Source organism: Papio anubis, chromosome 1 (genome assembly GCF_008728515.1).
Source record: "Papio anubis isolate 15944 chromosome 1, Panubis1.0, whole genome shotgun sequence".
Taxonomy (NCBI): Eukaryota; Metazoa; Chordata; class Mammalia; order Primates; family Cercopithecidae; genus Papio; species Papio anubis.
Window position 1 is genome coordinate 156,246,162 of NC_044976.1, and position 19,165 is coordinate 156,265,326.

The window sequence follows — 19,165 nt, forward strand, 5'->3', positions numbered from 1 at the left end:
TCTGGCCCTGTTTCCTCACTCTGAAATGAAGAGACTGGGCCAGTGATTCCAGAGGGAGATTCCCTCTGAGGAAGGAAGGAGACCTTCAGGGTGTGCTGAGCTTTCTGAGTCGGTTCCTTCCCCCTTGCCAAGTTACTGAGGCCTGGCTCATGGCCAGAGATTTGGGGGCTGGAATCAAGGGCCTCAGGCCATGAAGACTTGGGCCTGTGCTTGTGCCTCACTCCTTCACGCCTTTCTCCGAGGTCAGCTTGGAATCTGTAGCCTTTTTTCTGTGTAAGGAGACCTCTGGGCTCTTTCTGAGGCTGAAATGGGAACACTCCATGCTGGCCACGAGGGAAGAGGAGGTTTCTGCAGAGTGAAACTAGGAAGGCAGGCGCTCCCCCCTGGGCGGCAGGCTGGATTCCAGGGCCCCTCGCTCCTGGTGTGCTACTGTCTCCAGGAGCTGCCCCCTCCTGCAGTGTGTGAAGGGCACCAGCCCTCCCTGCCCCAGTCCTGCTTGTCACTCTGCTTGCCTGGCTCCTCCCTATGCCTGTCTCCACTCCCACATTCCTTCCCCTGCCCCCTTTTAAATCGGCCTGACTTTATCCCTACCATCCTGGAAGATTCCAACAGGTGGCTGTGGTAGAAGAGGAAGCATCCTTGTGTCCCGCCTTCTACCCCCTGTTCCAGTCCCCAGTCTGTCTAAGACAGACCACTGAAGAATTATAGAAAGCACTAGATTTGGTATTGACAATCAGAAGGCAAGTTTCTTATAATATCTCAGAGCCCTTAATTTCACCAACCAACATTTACTGGGTACCTACTATGTACCCCATGATTCTAACCACCTTATCTGCACTAACCCATTTCATCCTCCAGACAGTCCTGTCTACTATTAGCCTATTTTACTTATAGGAAGTCTGAGGCACAGGGAGCTAAGAAATTGGCCCAAGTTCATATGGATAGGAAGGAGCAGAACTGGGACTTGAACCCACATGGTCTGGTGCCAAAACCCATGCTCTTAGCACATCATGCTGCATATTGGGAGAGCCAACACCAGTGCATGGGAAAGTACTCTGAAAACCAGGGAGTGCTGTACCCACACGGGAGGTTGTTCTCACGAGGTCTCTATTGGAGGTCTCTATTGGATGCACGTCCACAAATTGGCCCCATGGCCCAACTCCAATCACCCTTTGTCCATCACTGGTTTTCCTTTTCCCACAGGAGGTTGCGGGGCGGTGGGGGGGGGGGGGGGGGGGGGGGGGGGGCGGGGATCAGAACAATAGGAGAAGCAAAGAGAAATCCCAAGCCAGCTGGGTTTTTGCTGGGGCTGATCCAGGCTACTTCCCCTCCTGCCCCAGCTTAGATGGTGAAAGGAACAAGGCATGAGAATTGGCCAGGGTTTCTTACTTGCCCTCTGGGTTCTCTCACCCAGAGTTCAGAGATGGCTGGCACCTTCCTTCACCTCCCTCATTGTCCAGCTGCCCTGGGCCCACAGTGAGCCTATCCTATTCCCTACCCTGCTCTGAGGCTGTCCAGGCACCTGATTTGCTTTCCCTTAACTCCTGATCTCCTAACTGGAAAGCCAGGTTAGAGCCATGCTCGCTTCCTGCCCCCTGCAACTGGGTCCCTCCCAGGAATCCTGTTGTTCAGTTTGCTGGGGTAGTCCCCAGCACTGGGCTGGGCTTGGGAGGAAGGGTACAGATGAGCCATTCCAGAGATTAAACCTCTGTGAAGCTCTAGCAAGGCAAGGCACTTTGTAGGGATGGCTGAGTAAATGTTTGTTGAATGAAGTGTGAACTGGGAGAAAAGAGGTAAGTTGTCACCAGCAGGGACATAGAGCAAGCTCACAGCTCAGCAACTCACCCAAGACAGTCCTTGCTTTGCTGGGGCTGGGCCTGGATTGCTTCTGGGGTTACAAAGGTGGATCTCCATTCTATTCTTTGTCTTCTGTGGCTACTGCCCATGGGACAGGCCCGGAGAAGATATGCAATTGTATATTTCACATAATTGTTCAACTGCATTGAATAAGCAAGTTGCCCTCATGCCCCTTCTCCGTGGAGGATTCACAGATCAGAGGGCTGTGTATGTCCTGTCCCCTACCTGCAGATGGCTGAAACTTTATTCCCAGCAATCTAAGTCTTTTTTACAGTCCTCAGATATACCCAGCATAAGGCCTCCCTTGCGAGAGTGGGCCCGTGTTTAACAACACTGAATTCAGATGACTCTCTCTTATTGTATTTGTTCCATTTTTAGTGGAAATAGAGTTTGACTGCTAAGCCCTACTCCTTCCTAAATATAAAGACTATTGGGGGGAAAAAAGTCTCTGTCCCCAGCTTTCAAAAGTTTGACACTAAAGTCAGACCTTTCGGGTTCGTTCTGGCGCTGACAGTCTGGTCCACCGGTTCCCAGCTGCTGTTGTCTGTCATGTTGCCCACTCTTAGGGTGGGCCAGCCTCTGCCCAGCCAGGCTGGAAAACCCTGGGTGCAGGCCACAAAGACATTTCAGGACTATTGCTGTTCTGACCTCTCCAGCTCCCGAGAATCTCAGAACCACTGAGAATGCCTGGCTGCCCTTGCAGTCTGGAAAAGTGGAGGGAGCTTTCTCCATAGGTGGGCAAGCAAGATACAAGGAGGGCTGGCCCGGCAAGCTAGGGTCTGTGGCCTCTGAAGGCCATTGGAGGCAGAGGCCTTGGCCTGTGATTCCAGAGAGCTTGGTGAACCAGAGGCTGGAGCTCAGGCTCAAGCAGGCCAAGAAGGAGTTAACCTCCAAGGAGAATGCAGGTTTCTCCCAGACTGGAGGCCTGTGCCCAGTTTTGCTGCTGCCAACTCCAGGAAGAAGTCCTGGGATCTGTAGTTTGTGCCACTACCCACCCCTGGCCTGCCTGTTTATCAACACGGTCTTGTAGACTACAGTTCCCAGAAACCTGCAGAGGCTAGGCTTTGGGGGAAGGGGTGGGATAGGAGGCTCCCTGGCGGCCAGAGGGAGAGGGAGAGGGAGGAGGTGGGGAGAGAAAACCCAATTCACCCCCTTCCTTTTTAATTCTTTCTCCTGGTGTGTCTGCTCCACCACCCGAGCTAATCCCCCAAATCCGGTCTCCTAAGCCGCAGCTGCTTCCCTTCGCAGTGATGAATGGCTCAGGGAGGGAAGGTGAATTCATATTTTAATTACTGAGGCGCGGTGCTAAGGGAGCCGGGGAGGGGGCGGAGGGCTCAGCTTTGTTCTAGAGGCGCCGAGGGCACACCCTCCTTACTGGGTCACTTCTCTTTTGCCCTTTACCTGGGGTGGGGGGTGGCGGGGAGTGAGGGTGGCAGTTGCCTTGCTGAGAGTGCCTCTGCTCTCTGCCTTGGGAGATGAAGGGATGGGTCGTGGGGGGCGCAATATCCCTCTTCTTGTTTATCAGAGAATTCCTGGCATGTCCCAACACTTTTAAATAGCTTCCTAGCCTTCCACCCCCGCTGCCGCCCACTTTGATGAAGGACATTGCCAAAATTCGAGACACCTAGGAGTTTGTGGTCTGCAAGCCTGGGGCCCTGGATTTCTTTTTATCTTACTTTCTGGCCTGCTCTGAGTCTCCTCTTTCTCTTGGTTCTTCCACATGTTCATACTGCCTCTGACTCACTGCCCCATTTTTGCCAGATGTGCAAGGGTTGGAGGACCCTGGGAGAGTATCTGGCACAGAGAGATGTGGGGGTCAGGCCAAGGGAAGGGATCAGCAGGGAGGCCGAGGAACCTCCTAGTGGTGGGGGAGGATGGATTGGCATCTCTTCTGCTTGGCTCCCACAAAGCTGGCTGGGCAGAGCATCGTCTATGCCCCCAGACCGTAAACCATCTTGGACCTGAGCTGGGAAAAAGCCAGAGAGGAGGATGGGGAAGAAGCCAGGGCCAACAGCTTGCAGTCAGATGCAGCCAACTGTGTGATAGCAGGAGGTTTGTCCAGTGTCCACCCCGCCTCTCTGTCCTATTCTGGGCTTCTGGGGGCTGTTTTTCCATTCCTTAGTCCCTCCTGGACTATGGGCATGGAAAAGGAGCGGGAGGGTGGGAGGGGAGTTCCCATGATGAGCTCTGATGAGTGGGGAATGGACCCAGGCACTAGTCCAGACTCCTCCCCCTCAAATAGATGCAGCAAAGGGACCTGACTTCAGGGAGCCTCTAGCTGGTACTGGAGCCCTCTGCCAAGGGTGAAGGGGTAAAGACAGGGAAGAGAGTCGACAGGACCCCTGCCCGGGGAGAGCAGAGAGGAGCAGAGACCACAGCCTGGCAGAGGGACTCCCCAGGTACCTGCTGCTGGGGATTCTGAGGGAGGAGTGGGGTTCACAGCGGGCAGGGACACTGAAGTGGGTTGGAATTCTCTGCCCCATGTCCCCCCACTTCAGGGGCCAGCCCAGCAATCTGCCTGCTGCAGACAGAGCCCAGACAGCCTCCCGGGCTTGGAGTTGTGCACCTTACAGTGAGGACCCTTTTAGAGACCCTGTTAGAGAAAAGGAAGGATAACCAGAGCACTTTAGAGCAAAGACCTAAGCAGAATAACCAGGCCCCATTTATTATACTTTCTGCTCTTAGATACAAGGACCCAGGAATCCCACTGAGGCGGGCAGCCAGCCCTCGAACACCTCTCGGGAGCCAGGCTGCAGCCCCTAGCCCAGCTCCTGGCCAGCTTCGTTAGCTCTCCTTTCCTCTGATGTGTAGGTTCTGGTTCCTGTGACTTCACACCCTATCCTTCCCTACAGTGACAAGCAGAGCAAAAAAGCCAGGATTTTCTTAAATTCCCCAAAGGACCCAGGGGAGGAACGGGTCACTTAAGGGGGTATATTTTGCTGTTTTTAAGAAAGAACAGTCATTGAAAAGGAAGTGAGGTGAAAAGGGAAGGGGATCGATGCACCCTGAGGCCAGAGACCCTAAGCTGCACCTTGACCTGTTTGTGGGGCTGCTACATGCCTGGCTTGTTTTAGTTGTGAGTTCCTTCCCAGATCAGCCTTGTTGTGCCTGTCAGTTTCTCCCCATGTATTTTTCAATAATCATGGGAATGCTTTGTTGATCGTACCCTTGACTTACACCCCCAGCAAGAGAAGTGCACACATGACAATAACTGATTACAAGGGAATCTACCTGCCCACCCTCCCTTCTTCCTGATCAAATTAGGATTCCACCCCCTTAGGTTTGGGGTCTTAGTGTTAAACCTTGCCTGATCTCCTGGTACACACTGAAATGAGGTAATGAAGGCCCAGAGAGATGTAGTCACTTGCTTAGGATGACACAGCATGTTAGCATCAGAGCCAGGAATAGAACCCAGGCCACCTAAGTCCCAGATTGGATCCCTGTCTCTCTCTAGGTTTGTCACAGGAGGGATCCAGAGATAGCTGCAGTGGATAGATCTAGAAATATAGTAGTTGTGTCTCGGCTCTATATATATCCTGGAGGTTGCTCTCTGCTAACTATATATACTCTGCCAGAGTGGGTGTGTAAATGATGCTGGAAATCGGGTTATTAAATAACCAGCCTACCTACCCATGCTGACTCAAGCTGGGCCTCCTGCCCATCCAGCTGGCCAGTGGAAATGCATTGCACCTATTAATTACAGCTAATAGCTGTATTACTGGGATGCTGAGAGACTGAGGCAGGGGAGAATCTTGACAGGACTTGGCTCCACCAGGCACCGTGCTTGGTGTGGGCCTCAGCTTTGTCTGGAGAAACACGAAGGAAGTTTTTCCAAAAGGGCAAGGTTGGCCAGACCGGTGGAACTGTCCAGAGAGCCACCACCTGGGCTATGCCACATTCCTCAAAGGCAGTGAAACCACTTTGCACATGTGCCTTGCTAGGGTAGCCCAGGACATCCTATGCAATCTCTATTGCTTGAGGGGCTGGAGAAGGGAGGCGCCTCATGCTTCTCTATTCCTAACCCCTCCAGCATAGCCCTGTGCCTCCCTCCTTTCCCGCAGCACTTGGGCTTCACTCACCTGCTTGTCCTCATGTTCTTCCTGGAGAGAGGAGTGATTCAGACCAGGCCCGGGCCTGACCTCCATGCAGGGCGCTTTCCTTCCTTTGTTCTCAGCTTCTCTGCTTGAGTGGCTTGAATGCACTTCTGCTCCCTTTCCATAGGCCCAGGGGCAGAGGAAGGGCAGAGAGGTGAACTGGAAAAATCTGCAGGTGGCTAAGGCTAGGGAAACCTAAATGAGCCTTTGTAGAAAGGGATACTCTTGCAGACTGAAGCTGAGCTCCCGAAGCTCCCTCTCTTCCCCAGCCAGACTGCCACAGATACCAGAGCGGCCCCTGGCTCCTGCTGAGGGCCTGGTTAGCCAGAGGTGGGGGACGACATGTCCAGCTGGGGCAGATCCAGCCTCAGCCTCTACCTCAGACTTATGTGCCAGGGAAGAACCATGTCTTTACCCTTTTGCATCTACTTCTCAACCCCTTTGCCCAGCATAGGTGCTAAATAAAAGAGCCTGTTGGCTAAAAGAACCCTCTTTGCTGTCTGTTCTCTGCATGGTGAGGATGGGATTTGCATTGCTCTGAGCAGTCAAAGGAAGGGCATAATCGCTCCCTATAGGCTTTCCTAGGGTGTCAGACAACTTGGGGTTGTTAAGCAAGGGAGGAATCTGACTCGGTCCCAGGTGTCAAAGTAAAGCTACACTGGATGAAGGGGTCTGCATTTGGATGGAGGAGGGCCTGTCGTGTGCGACCTGCAGAAGCGAGTGAAAGCCCCCAGCTGGAACCTGTGTAAGGTGGCACAAGCCAGAGTCTATTTTAAGCCAGCTTGCTTCCTGTTCCCCAACCAGGTGTATGGTGATGAGGTGAGGCAGAGCGGGTGGGAGGGGAAAAAAGGAGGCAGCAGCTGGGCTTTCTCTTTCCTACCTTGGACTCACCCAGTCTCCAATGTGAGGAATGACATCAGCTCCACACAGATCAGGAAACACTGAGGTTTCAAAGAGCTGTTGTTTGGAGGCCTGACTCCTCCCCCAGCCGGTGTGAGAGACCTAGCGGGCCGCCTCAGGGAGTGGCAATGACTGGGCCAGACCCAGAGGGTTCTGGGAGCATTAACCCCAGCTTGCTTCTCTCTTCCTGCCTTTCTCCTGCCCCATCTCCCTCCCCTCCCTTTCCCTGCAGATCTCTGGTGAGTGTTCTCCCAGCCTGGTGTAGGGCATGCCCCAGTTCACTTTCGCCTGCTTCTGTGGTCTCCATGGCTTCTGCAAAATGAAGAGGAAGAAGGAGGAAGTTCACAGAGAGCGGGAGACGGCGGTGTGAGCAGAACCAGGGCCCCTCCATCAAGCCCCCAGCAGGTCTCCGGCCTGATGGTGCCCGCTTCTGGCTGGGGCTTGGAGCAGGAAGCCGTGTGTGTATCTTAAGTCTTGATTTAGCCAGTGCTCTTCTCAGCCTGACTCTCACCAGAGGGCATCAGCCTCCTGTGTGCTTCTCATCCTTCTCATGCCCACCACACCCATTAGCTTCCAATTCTCAGACCTCCTTGGAGAGAGGCCCCAGCCACACAAGGGGGAACCCCAGGACCTGCCGCATGCCTTCCAGAGACTAAGAAGCCCCAGGGAGGCCGAGGGGCGAAACTTCTTTCCTGCCCTGAGAGCTTCGGGGGACTCTTCTCAGGGTAACCGCATGAGGGATGTGCTGCCTTGGGCTAGGAGAGCTGTTGCTAAATAGGAAACTGGCTGCTTTAGCAGAGAACCTCCAGCAGCCCTGACCCTGGAGAAGGCCTCTGGGGCAGAAGTGTGAGACTCTCCTGCGGTTGCAGGAAGCGGGGCATGAGTCCTTTTCCAGCCCCCTCCCAGCATCCTTCTGGGCCAGGTGGGGCCAAGCCTGAGGTGGTCATCCCAGTGAGGAGGAGGGCAGAGGTGGCCGGCGGCCCCGCGGTTCCCTCTGTTCTTGCTCTCTGGAAAGCAGTGTTTCCTCCAGCCCTGGCCATGACGCACCCATGTTCATGATGCCGGCGCCTCCTTGCCAGTGGCACAGATGTGGGGAGGCCTGTTCCCCAGGTCCTGACTCCCCTCCTCAGGGACTGTCTTGCGGTGGCCAGACCGAGGGACTCCTTTCCTGCACTGAGCCGTGCCCTCGCTCGATTCTCCTGTCTCCCCTGCCTTTTTCTTCTCTCCTCAGAAGCCATAGAGGGGACCGCGTTTGTATGTGGTGCCTTCAGGGGAAACTCTTGGGGTGGGGGACCTCTAGGACTTTCCTTGACTTTTTCCCTTATCTCCCACGCCCATCAACCTTCCAGCTTCAGTCTCTGCCCTTACCCCCAGCCCATTTCCAGGAGGTAGGAAGCAAAAGAAAAAAACATTTCCTTCCCTCTTTCCTTCTTCCTTCCTTCCTCTCTCCCCCTATTTTGGTATAACTTAGCCTTTTGTCTTTAATCCTGGAGTTCTCCAGGGCTAGAAGACGTGCAGACAGGAATGCCAGCAGCAGAGACGCTTCAGGCAGATTCTGTAAGCCTGTTCTCCCGCATCGGGGAACAGCTCAGCCAAGGAGCAAAGTCAGATCCCCTCTAGCTCCCCAGGGACAGAATAACCCTTCTGACAGGTAAACAGGTGACCTGGGTAGACAAGTCAAGGCCTCAAGATAGGAGAGTCTGGGCTCCCCTTTCCTTAGAACGTGGGCCTCTCTGGGCAACCAGGGAGGGCAAAAGGCTTCCTCGGCTGGTTCGCCCAGAACCTGGGAGAAGCAAGGGCACATTCTATGCTGGCAGCCTCTGCCTGCCCAGCTCATACCCACACTCAGGGCCCTTTCCTGGGCTTTGGGCAGATTTGGTGGGATCCAGGTTCTCTTTATGAGGCTTGAGCACAGCTTGAGCTCCTCCTCCCATCCTCCATCCCCTTCCTTTGCCCCTACCTCCCAGCCCCCGCCTTCTACAATCTGTTATTTCCTTTTATATCCAAAGAATTATAAACAGAAGTCCTTCCCTCAAGGGAACAACAAGATTCAGCAATAAAAGCCAGTGGGTCACAAAGGACAGGAGAAAAGCTCCCTGGTTATTTGTCCTCTTGGATAGCAGAGGCCTTGGGTGAGGAAAAGAGATGGGCAGAAAAGTTAGCTTGATACAGAGGCCGGAGAGCTGCCTGGAGGGCATGTGTGTCCCTAGCGGTCACCTGCGAGGCTGCAGTCCTAGAGAAGTCACTTCTGTGGCAGAGGATGAAACTGTATCCCCGGAGACTCAGAGGTATTGGGTGTTATGTCCCGACCACACGGGCTCATCAGGAGGAAAGGTCAGGAAAGCGGAGACAGTGCGTCCTGGGGAGTGGGTGGCTGAGGAGAGCTTTCCCCAGGTGTGCCTCTCAGACCTTGGCAGGGATTGCAGCTGCAGGGGCCTGGCAGGGAGCCCATCCAGAGAACCTCTTCCCCCGGGAGAACTCCCTTGGCTCCAGAGGGATACTAGATATCTTGAGCCCTGGCTTTGGGAACACGGGTGGGGTCCCAAGGTCAAAATGTTCTGGGTGGAGGTCCAGTTGTCCTCTGCCACCAAGCTGGCAGTCCCTTCTTCACCCAGATCTGAGGTGGGGGCCAGCACTGCAGCTGGAATGGTCTGAGTAGGAGGTAGCAGCTTCTAGCCAGGCACACCCCAACCCCACATTCTGTTGTCCCTCGGTTTCCTTCTCAGGGAAATGGGGACTTTGCTCCTTTTAGCATCTCCGGAAGCAGTCTGGAGACTTGTGCCCTCCTCTAGGCCCTTGAATGAGCCCAGGGAATAGGGAAAGACCAAAGCAGCTCCAGCATTCACAGACCCTGCACCCTGGGCCTCTGACTTCAGGCCAGGCTTCTGCTCCTTCTGGGGTGGGCCTGGCTGCCCTGCCTTCCCATCCTCTCTCCATGGTTCTGTCCCAGAGACTTCACCTTGAGGTGGGGGCCCTGAGCCCTTGGGGTGAGGGAGGGGCACATGGGTGGATGATTCTGTGGAGGAGATCGGGCCTCTTGTTCTTGCTGTGTGGCACTTATTCCTCCTTGCAGACAGGTGGGGGCGTCAGTTTTCCCCATCTGTAAAGCGAGGACTTCCCATGGCCATTTTCCCTCTTGGGCTTCAGGCTGTTGAATGGAAGATCAAGAAGTGTGAAGGGTGCTTGGGGTCCCTGTGACTTGAGTGTTGCCTAGGACCCTGGCCCCCAGGACCCAAGGGGCTTCTTGTCTCAGGTTGAAACCTTTTTATTAGAATGTCATTTCCTTCTCTGCTCCCAGGGAAGGGCTTCTTGAATGTAGCATATCGGTTCATAGAAATATATAGGGAGATTGTTACTTTTAGAAAAAAAGAGCAATAATTAACTAACTGAAATACACATGAAGTGTTAGAGTGAGGCGCAAGGAGCACTGAGCTGGGAGCCAGGTCTCCTGGCTTCTAGCCCTGCTTGGAAACTAATGACCATGTGACCTTAGACTAGTCATGTCTTATTTCTGAGACTCAGGTTCCTCAACTGTAAATAGGGGATTACATGAATTTCCTCTTAAGTCTCCTTTGGAGTCCAGGGCTCTGTGAGTCTGGGAGGTTGAGCCTCAGTGGGGCATAGGGTTGTGGAACCAGAGGGTCGCAGGTTTCCTCTGCCCTCACAGATGCACTCTGTGCAGACAACAGACATGTGGGGAGAGTGGGTGGAAGTGGTACGGTGGCTCTGAGAAGTGAGAGGGGGAGCGAGAGGGAAAGGCAAGTCACCCAGAGCTTCTGCTAGTATCTTCCTCTAGCCAGGGCCCAGGGCTCCCTGCAGTTCTGCCTCTCTTCCCTCCTACAGCCAGGCCCAAAGGGAGTAAGTCAGTTGGCCTGGACTCTGACTCCAGGTCCTGTCTAGGCCATCACAGGCGCCACTCTTAGGTACACTCTCACTTTCTCTCTGTCACATACACACACCATCACCACCACCACCACAACCACCTGCAGATAGATGCTCAAGTGATTCTAGAAGAGATCTCAAGGACTGGCGCCCTGCTCCAGTTTTGTAACCCATGGGCTTCCCTTTGCACAGCTCCTCATGTGCCCATCTCCATGCTGATCAAACTACCCCACCTCATTCCTTGCCTTCTGCAAAGGGAAGAGCCTCAGGCTAGAGTTTGTCCTGTCTACAGACTGAATGTGCATTTTGCCCAGTGGCTGGGGATGTGCTGGTGGAATGTGCTGGTGATCATTTCTGGATGGAGAGCCACAGCCCCACAGTGTTCTGCCATGACTGACTCCTGACCTTGGCAAATTGCCTCCTCTCTCCCAGCCTCCTCCATAACAGGTGGCAATGAGTCCCATTTCCTCCCTACCTCACAGGAAGGCACGCATGATAAAGGGCACACTTATCAGATGTGCCCAGATGTGGCTGGAACTTTTGGAGACAGATACTTGGTTCACAATTGCAAAGGTGGACTTTTGCCAGAGAAGAAACTCTCTGGGCTGCTGAGTTCAGTGGGCTCCTTGCAGACTGGTCCAGGAGGTCTGGTGTTCCTCCTGAAGGTGGCTGCTGTGCCCAGCAGGCGATCAAGCTGACAATACCACAAGAACCAAGAAACAGAATCTGTTCCCAAGGAATGAACGTTCTATCTCTCTGACCCAAAAGCAAGAGCAAGAGAGAGCCGTCACCATCATCACCCTGCTCCCAACACAAACACAGCCCCTCAAGTCCATATTGCTGACAAGAGTGTCTGGCTCGTCAGGGTGAATCCTCTGGACCCCCAGGCCATCCCTGGAGTGGTCAGTGCACACTGTGTCGGGGTTGTTGTGGCCAGTCCGCCTGGGTTCCCTTCTCTGAATTTCCACGGGATAGGAACTATAGGATCATGAAGAAGAAATAGGAACCTTGACTCTTCACAGAGGAGCCCAGGAGGTCAGGACCATCCACCAGGAGGGTGAGTGGTAGCTGCCCAGGGCATCCCTGGAGGAAGTCGTCATACTGAGGAAGAAACTGCAAAAGCCAAGAGCTCCTAGACCTGGGCAGCTCAGGAGCTGGCAGAAACCCCTCAAGTCTGGAGTTCAAGGGTTTTCCTCGTGGGCTGCCGGTCTGTCTCTTTCCCTTCTGGGGCAGCCGTCTCTCCTCCTTCAGCTTATTCCTGTGTTCCATCCGAGGGGCGGGAGGAAGGCAGGAGGGGGAGATGGCAGGACCCAGACAGATCCTCAGGACTCTCCCTGCCTCTGTTGCCATGGCAACACTGCTATTTTTATCCCGTTGTTCATGATGCTCAAAGCTCTAACTTTCTCTGTTCCAGAGAGGCCAGGCTGGCTTCTGCCCTCATCCTTCAATACAGCATCTTCTCCCAGAGGCCTGAGGATGGGAAAGAGTGATGGAGAAAAGGGGAGCCCCTTAGGTCACCCCTCAGCCAGAGGGAACTGTTTAACAGGGGTTTGTCTCTGCCCTTTTGAGCCTTTGGTTTTCTACCTGGCTTAGGCACCCAGGTTTATGTTTTCTAGATCAAAACTCCCCATGGTCTCCCTGAGAGACTGCTCCAGAGAAAAAAGAGCTGCCAATCAGGATGGATTTTTCCTACACACGTATGACGCTGCGGACACTTCCCTTCTTGGGAAAATCAAACTTCATTCTGAAGAATGTCCTGTTGGTCGTATAAGCCAACCCCTGCCCTCCTAAAAGGGGATAGAGAATTAAATTTGGTTAATTAGCAATCAGATTCACTGGGGAATTGCAACTAGTACTTCCCTTTCTTCTGTCCCTCCACCAAAAAACTGGAACAAACGGCTTCATGTCTTTGTCCAGTCTTTCTGCCTAAAGCAAAATAGCATACATTCTCCAGGCTGAAAAGTAGGTTCCTCTCCACACCTACTCAAGACGGCCACATTTCAATCCAGGCTCTTGAAGACAGGGTCTAATGAAAGGATTTCTCTTCCTTCTCTGTTTGTTCCCTCTGGCCCAGCTTCTAGTCCTCTCCTTATGTCCCCACCTCCATGGCAGTGGCAGGAGACCCCTGAGAGGCAATGGTGCTAACGTTCCCCATCTATATACCCCTATGTAGTTTATCAAGATTTGAACCCAGCACCTGGGTGGCTGTGTTGGGCGGATACATTTCACATCCTCAAGACCACAACCCTGGCGACAGGTCTGGATTAATTCTGTAAACTGGGAATCTATATCATGCTGAACTCCTGCACTGAGGTTCTATCTTGGCTGAACTGACTCGTGGATGGTTAAGTTTCCTGGGGTGGCTGGGACCCATTTACTAAGCCTCTAATTGGTTTCATTTTGGCTCAAGTTGCATGGTTTCCCGAATCTATGCACCTGGAGTAAGCACTTTTCTGGTTGCCACTGAAAAGCATGCCGGCAAACGCTGCTCTGTTAATTGCTGTAATAAACAGACTTTATTATATCCCTTTGCAGTAAATGTATTATGTTGTCAGGGTAGAAGGGGCATCCATGTTTATTTCACACTGTAATACACTGCAGCAGCAGAAGCTAAACATTTGTTTCCATCAAATCTGCTGAGAGGAGGGATAATGGAGACTTGGGGGAAGAGTCAGGAGTATGGACATAAAGTGAGGTGTTGGGGCCAAGAAGGAGGCTTTGGGAGACACCCCAGGTCCCCTGGAACTCCGTGAGCCTCACTTGTGCTATCTCTAACTGAGGGAAGCCAGGCCTCGTGCCTCTTACCATCTCAGAAATAATAGTGGGATGAAGCCAGCTAGAGTGGGTGAGTGTGGGGAACAGGGAAGGTGGTTTAGGACTACAATGTGATCACATAGTCTTAAGGTGCTTTTAAGAAAGAGAAAGGGCCAGGCGCAGTGGCTTATGCCTGTGAAGCCAAGGTAGGAGGATCACTTGAGCTCAAGAGTTAAGACCAGCCTGGGCAACATAGCCAGACTTCGTCTCTACTAAATATATATATATTTAATTAGCCAGGCATGGTAGCATTCACCTGTAGTCCCAGCTACTTGGGAGGCTGAGGTGGGAGGATCCCTTGAGCCTGGGAAGAGATCTTGCCAGCATTCCAGCCTGGGCAACAGAGAAAGACCCTGTCTCAAAAGAAAAGAAAAGAAAAAAAGACAGACAGAAAGAGAAAGAAAGAAAAAAAGAAAGAGAGAAAGAAAGGAAAGGAAGGAAGGAAGGAAAGGAGGGAGGGAGGGAAGGAGGGAGGGAGGGAGGGAGGAAGGAAGGAAAGAATCCTTAGTTGGGCTTCTCAGAACTGAAGACTGTGTTAACAGAATTTTCAGACTTACAAAAGAGAGAAAGATGCTGTAAGATGGCATAACATTAAGAACAAGAATTATATCATGTATGTGATTATATATCCATAAAGCTGTTTGAAAAAGAATTATTGTGTCATAACTCCACTTGGATTGGGGGAACAGATATTCCAACGATCTCTGAAGCAGGAAGCCCTGAGAGAGGGCAGAGAGATCAGGCCATCAAGTCTAACCCCAAAGCCAGTCTCCTGTAAGGCAAGAAGTGATTTGGGGCAGGACAAGATTCAAGTATCACATACGCAGCTGTTGTTTAGAGCTGTGGAATGACTGCTCCTGAGAGGGCTGGCTGCCTCTTCTGCAGGCTCAGCCACCATTACGCATAGCACAAAGCGCTCACTAAGTGTTTGTTAAGCAGTCTGGGGCAGATATGACCCCAAGCCTTTCCATCTTCAGGAATTCGCCGAGATACCTGCCACAGCCTCTCTGCTGTCTGCACCCCAGCCTTCACCCTCTTGCGTGGGGAAATGTATGCCATGCACTGCTGTTGACTGAATCTATTCTATCAATATTGAGTCCTGGCTCTATGCAAAGCTCTGCAGGAGGGGCTGAAGGAGAAATGTAGGAAAGTCAGACATTGCTCCAACCCTGGAGAAACTCACAATTTCTTTTTCCACCCCCCCGAGACAGAGTCTCGCTCTGTTGCCCAGGCTGGAGTGCAGTGGTGCGACCTCGGCTTACTGCAACCTCTGCCTATTGGGTTCAAGTCATTCTCCTGCCTCAGCCCCCTGAGTGGCTGGGATTACAGGTGTGTGCCACCATGCCTGGCTAATTTTTGTATTTTTAGTAGAGACGGGGTTTCACCATGTTGGTCAGGCTGGTCTCGAACACCTGACCTTGTGATCTCAAAGTGCCTCCCAAAGTGCTGAGATTACAGGTGTGAGTCACCACGCCCAGCCAATTTAATAATAATTTAGAAAACAATGTGGCAAGTCTCAAAAATGTCTCAGTTAAAGTACAAGCAAAGTGCTCCAGGGCTTCAGAGGCCTGAGAGAACACAACTGTAGAGTAGGGAAGAATCAGAGAAGGCATCACAGAAGAGGTGGAATTTTTTTATTTTTTGAGGCAGGGTCTTGCTCTGTTGCCCAGGCTGGAGTGCAGTGGCACAATCATGGCTCACTGCAGCCTCAACCTCCCAGGCTCAAGTGATCTTCTCACCTCAGCTTCCTGAGCAGCTGGGACTACAAGCACGCACCACTATGCCCAGCTAGTTATTTGTAGTTTTTGGTAGAGGCAGGGTCTCACTATGTTGCCCAGGCTGGTCTCGAACTTCTAAGTTGAAGCTCTCGTCCTTCCTTGGCTTTCCAAAGTGCTCGGATAACAGGCAAGAGCCACTGTGCCTGGCCGAGGTGGAATTTCCCAGGGACCCTTCTCTCTTCTTTGCTGGCATCTACAGACTTCTGCCCATGGCTATACGTACGCACGGACACAGTTAGCAATGACTCTGACGGCAGGTATGATAGGAAGCCTCTTCTGTCACAGGTGAGACATATTGTTCCCAAATTCCTCTCCTCTCCAAAGTCTGACATCTGAAATTTCATGAGTGCTTCCTCTCTTTGACTTCAGGTTTTGATCCCTTGGGGTTTGTAATCCAGAAGGGAAGCAAACACTGGTCAGTTTTCAGGCACTTGTCCCACAGCATCAGTGATTACCTCAGATTTCCTCTTGGAGCAGGTTTTGTTAGGATGAGGGGAAAGAGCGTGAGAGCAGTGCACACCTGGCCAAGGAGGGCGAGGCCCCACCCGGTGGGAGACCGGGAGCACAGAAAGGAGGAGTGGCTGGGGGCTCTCTGAACTTCCCCATCTCATTGCCCTACCTGGCCAGGCCATGCATGTCTACACACACTTATGCTTGTCCACTCTTCAGCCTTCCTCCCTCCTTTTCTCTTCCTCTTCCTTTCTCTAACTCTTCTCCTGCTACCTTTTCCCTACCCTTCTTCCAAAGAGGCAGTGAGAACCTCAAAGACATCACATGGGGTCTGTCATGCCCCACCACATTGCCTGGGGCCAGAAGATTGGGAAGGCTGGCAATCCTAAAGCTTCTGTGTTGGCCAGGCATGGTGGCTTACACCTGTAATCCCAGCACTTTGGGAGGCTGAGGTGGGTGGACCATGAGGTCAAGAGATCAAGACCATCCTGACCAACATGGTGAAACCCCGTCTCTACCAAAAATACAAAAATTAGCTGGGCTTGATGACGCGCAGTTGTAGTCCCAGCTACTCTGGAGGCTAAGGCAGGAGAATCGCTTGAACCCGGGAGGCGGAGGTTACAGTGACCCAAGATCACACCACTGCACTCCAGCCTGGCAATAGAGCGAGACTCAGTCTCAAAAAAAAAAAAAAAAAAAAAAAAGCTTCTGTGTTGTTGTCCCGGCTTTGCTCCAGCTAAAATGTGTTTTGGTGACCAGACAGACATGCAGCTTTTTCTGTCTGGACCTCAGTTTTCCCTACTTGTAGAGTGGGTGGAACTCTGCCTCCACCACCCTTCCACTCAATTGGCTATGGAGGGAAGAGCACAAGACTTGTCTTCACTATCTGTGGCAGCCTACAGAAGTCACTCAGTCTCCCTAGACTTCTGTTTTTCATATGGAAAATGTAGATAATAATAGCCACAAGTTTTTGCAGGGGTCAAGTCAGACAGCCTGTGCTCAGGTGCTCACCTAGCTCCCAGCCTGGCACAAAGCAGGTGTTCAATATGAGTTAACTGAAAGGTTCGTTGAAAAAATTAGGAATCGCAAGTGTGCGTGTTGCACGTGTCACATGTTCCACTGCATCTAGCACGGTGTTGGGTACGAAGTAGCCATTCGGTCAATATCCACAGGTCAAACTGAACTGAAAGCAGGGTGTGGAGAGGTCAGGAATGATTAAATTAGCTCACTTGTGTGTTGGCTAACGTCTCCTTTTTCAAGTAATAAACAATAAATAGTGTGTAAATCTGCTTATCCCCAAAAGGCGTGTGACGTGTGCGGTGAAAGTGAGCTGGGGTCCTCTTCCCCACCCCCAAGCTCGCTGGGCGCTCTAGGACGAGTCTCTTCCTCCTGCTGCATTTTGGGGAGCATCCTGCAGACGGCGCTCTCCCATCATCTCAGCCTCAGCCGAACTGGGCTGGGGTAGGGAGCGAGGGGTGAGGGGAAGTGTGAAGGAAAAACAGCCCCACGCGTCACTCACATATTTACATCTGAACTGTCAAAATAGTTATTTTTAAGTCGAGTTCCGTCTGCTGCGGGTTTAAAACTGAGCGGTGCGGAGGCGGGGACGCCCTGCTGTGGAGGGAGGGCGGCGGGCACGGAGGCCTGAGTGCGCGTGCGCAGTGCGCCTCGCCGGCTGCCTCGGGGGTCCCTCGGCCGAGTGGGAAGCTCCTGGGCCAATGTGGGCGCGGAGGTGTGCATGTGGAAGACCGGCTCTTCCTTTGGCCACTTTGCACCTAGCTGAGGAGCTGCGTAAACTGTTGGCGTCCGCATGGTCTGCCATTCCTGGTTCTCCACGGTGATGAGCGGCTTTCTCCTGAATCATAGGAAGCACGCATCCCATTCCAGGAGGGAGATCTGCCCTGTTTTTACCTCCTCTGACTTTGGTTGTCTACTCCTACCCCACTCTCCCACCCCGTCCCTGACAACCCTCCGTCTGAAAGTTCTCCATAGCCTCCCTCTATACTTCCTAGTTACAACTGGGGCCCATGCCCATCTCTAAAACAAGACTTCATGGGCTCCATTCAGATCCGGGTCTGATTTGAGGATGCTCCTCCCGCCCAGCCGTCTGCAGCACAGCCCTTCCTAAGAGGGAAGGAGCTTGGGGGCTTCTACGGGAGCTGGTCCACACTTGGGCGGGCCTGAAGCTGAGGGCCCTCGGGTGTGCAAGCAGCAGAGAGAATGACTTGGCCTTCTATGTGGCAAGAATTCATTTTTCTCTGCAAAGTGAGGAGCCTGCTGGTTTGACACTCAGGATGGTTCTTTCTCGCTCTCTCGATTGCTCTCTCAGGGGCAGTGAGATTTGAGACAGACGCTGGCTGGCCCTGTTGCCATTAATATGTGTCCCAGCCCTGTCCAATGTCTGCTCTGTAATGAGTAGTGTTTCGGAATGTCACCTCTGTTAATGGGGAAGCGGCACCTGTGCACAGCCGGAACCACCTCTCTGTCTTCATTAGGCAGTCCTCGGCCTGGCTGCCGGCTGCCCTCGCTGGGTGACAGATGATGGGGATGAGGAGTGAGAGCAGCAGCCTCCTGCTGTCCAGGATTCATTCCCAGACAATGACCCCAAATGCCTGTCCCTGCTTCCCCCACCCCCCAACATCAAAATAGGCAGCCAAGAAAAATGCCCTTCTCGGGCAAGATGTGGCAAGGACAGATAATAGCTAAAAAGCATGCTAAGGAGAGTAGAGGAGTCATTTCCAGAAACAGAGACCTGCGCTAGCCATTGTGATCTCTGGTTTAGATTGCATTTGGGGGTCTCTTCCTCCCCCCACCCCAGCTATCTCCACAGGCCACCTTTTATGCCTCTTCTAATAAATCTGTCCACCATGCAAAAGTCACAGTGTGAGGGCATAATGGTTGTTCTAATTCCAGATTTCCCTCTAGCCCAGACCTGCATATTGCCTCCCAGCAAAATCCTGATCCTTTTAAATCTCAGCCCTCATATCTGCCTGACACAATGCAGCATCGAAATGAGCCAAGCCACAAAAGGTCCTGAGACATTGACAGGGCTTCAGAGGACCCCTACCATCATGATAAGGTCAGTCTTTGAAACACCACCAGCATGGATATCATATTCCTCTGGTTCAGTTCAACGTACCCACCCTCCCCACAAGGCTGTGTTAAAATAGTTGCAGCATCTCCTTCATCTCCTCCGCTGCCCAAGCAAATTAAACTGGACCAGAAGTGTCCTTCCATACTCTCTAGGTCATTGGAGGTTGAGGTGGGTTGGGGCCACCTGTGGAGGGTAGGGGATGGTGGTGATGATCACTTGGAATTGCCTGAGGCAACTGTCTGATCCAGAAGCTGCATGGATAGCTGGTTACTTGACTGGGGCTGGTGGTGGAAGTG

General features: G+C 52.7%; 1 long non-coding RNA gene across 1 annotated transcript; it reads left to right on the forward strand.

The window, feature by feature from the left end:
• Positions 1-1,265: 1,265 nt before the first annotated feature.
• LOC103878389 lies at positions 1,266-13,257 on the forward strand. The gene is made up of 2 exons (XR_638572.4): positions 1,266-3,129; positions 7,084-13,257. It is a non-coding gene; the product is annotated as an uncharacterized LOC103878389 (long non-coding RNA).
• The last annotated feature ends 5,908 nt before the right edge of the window (positions 13,258-19,165 follow it).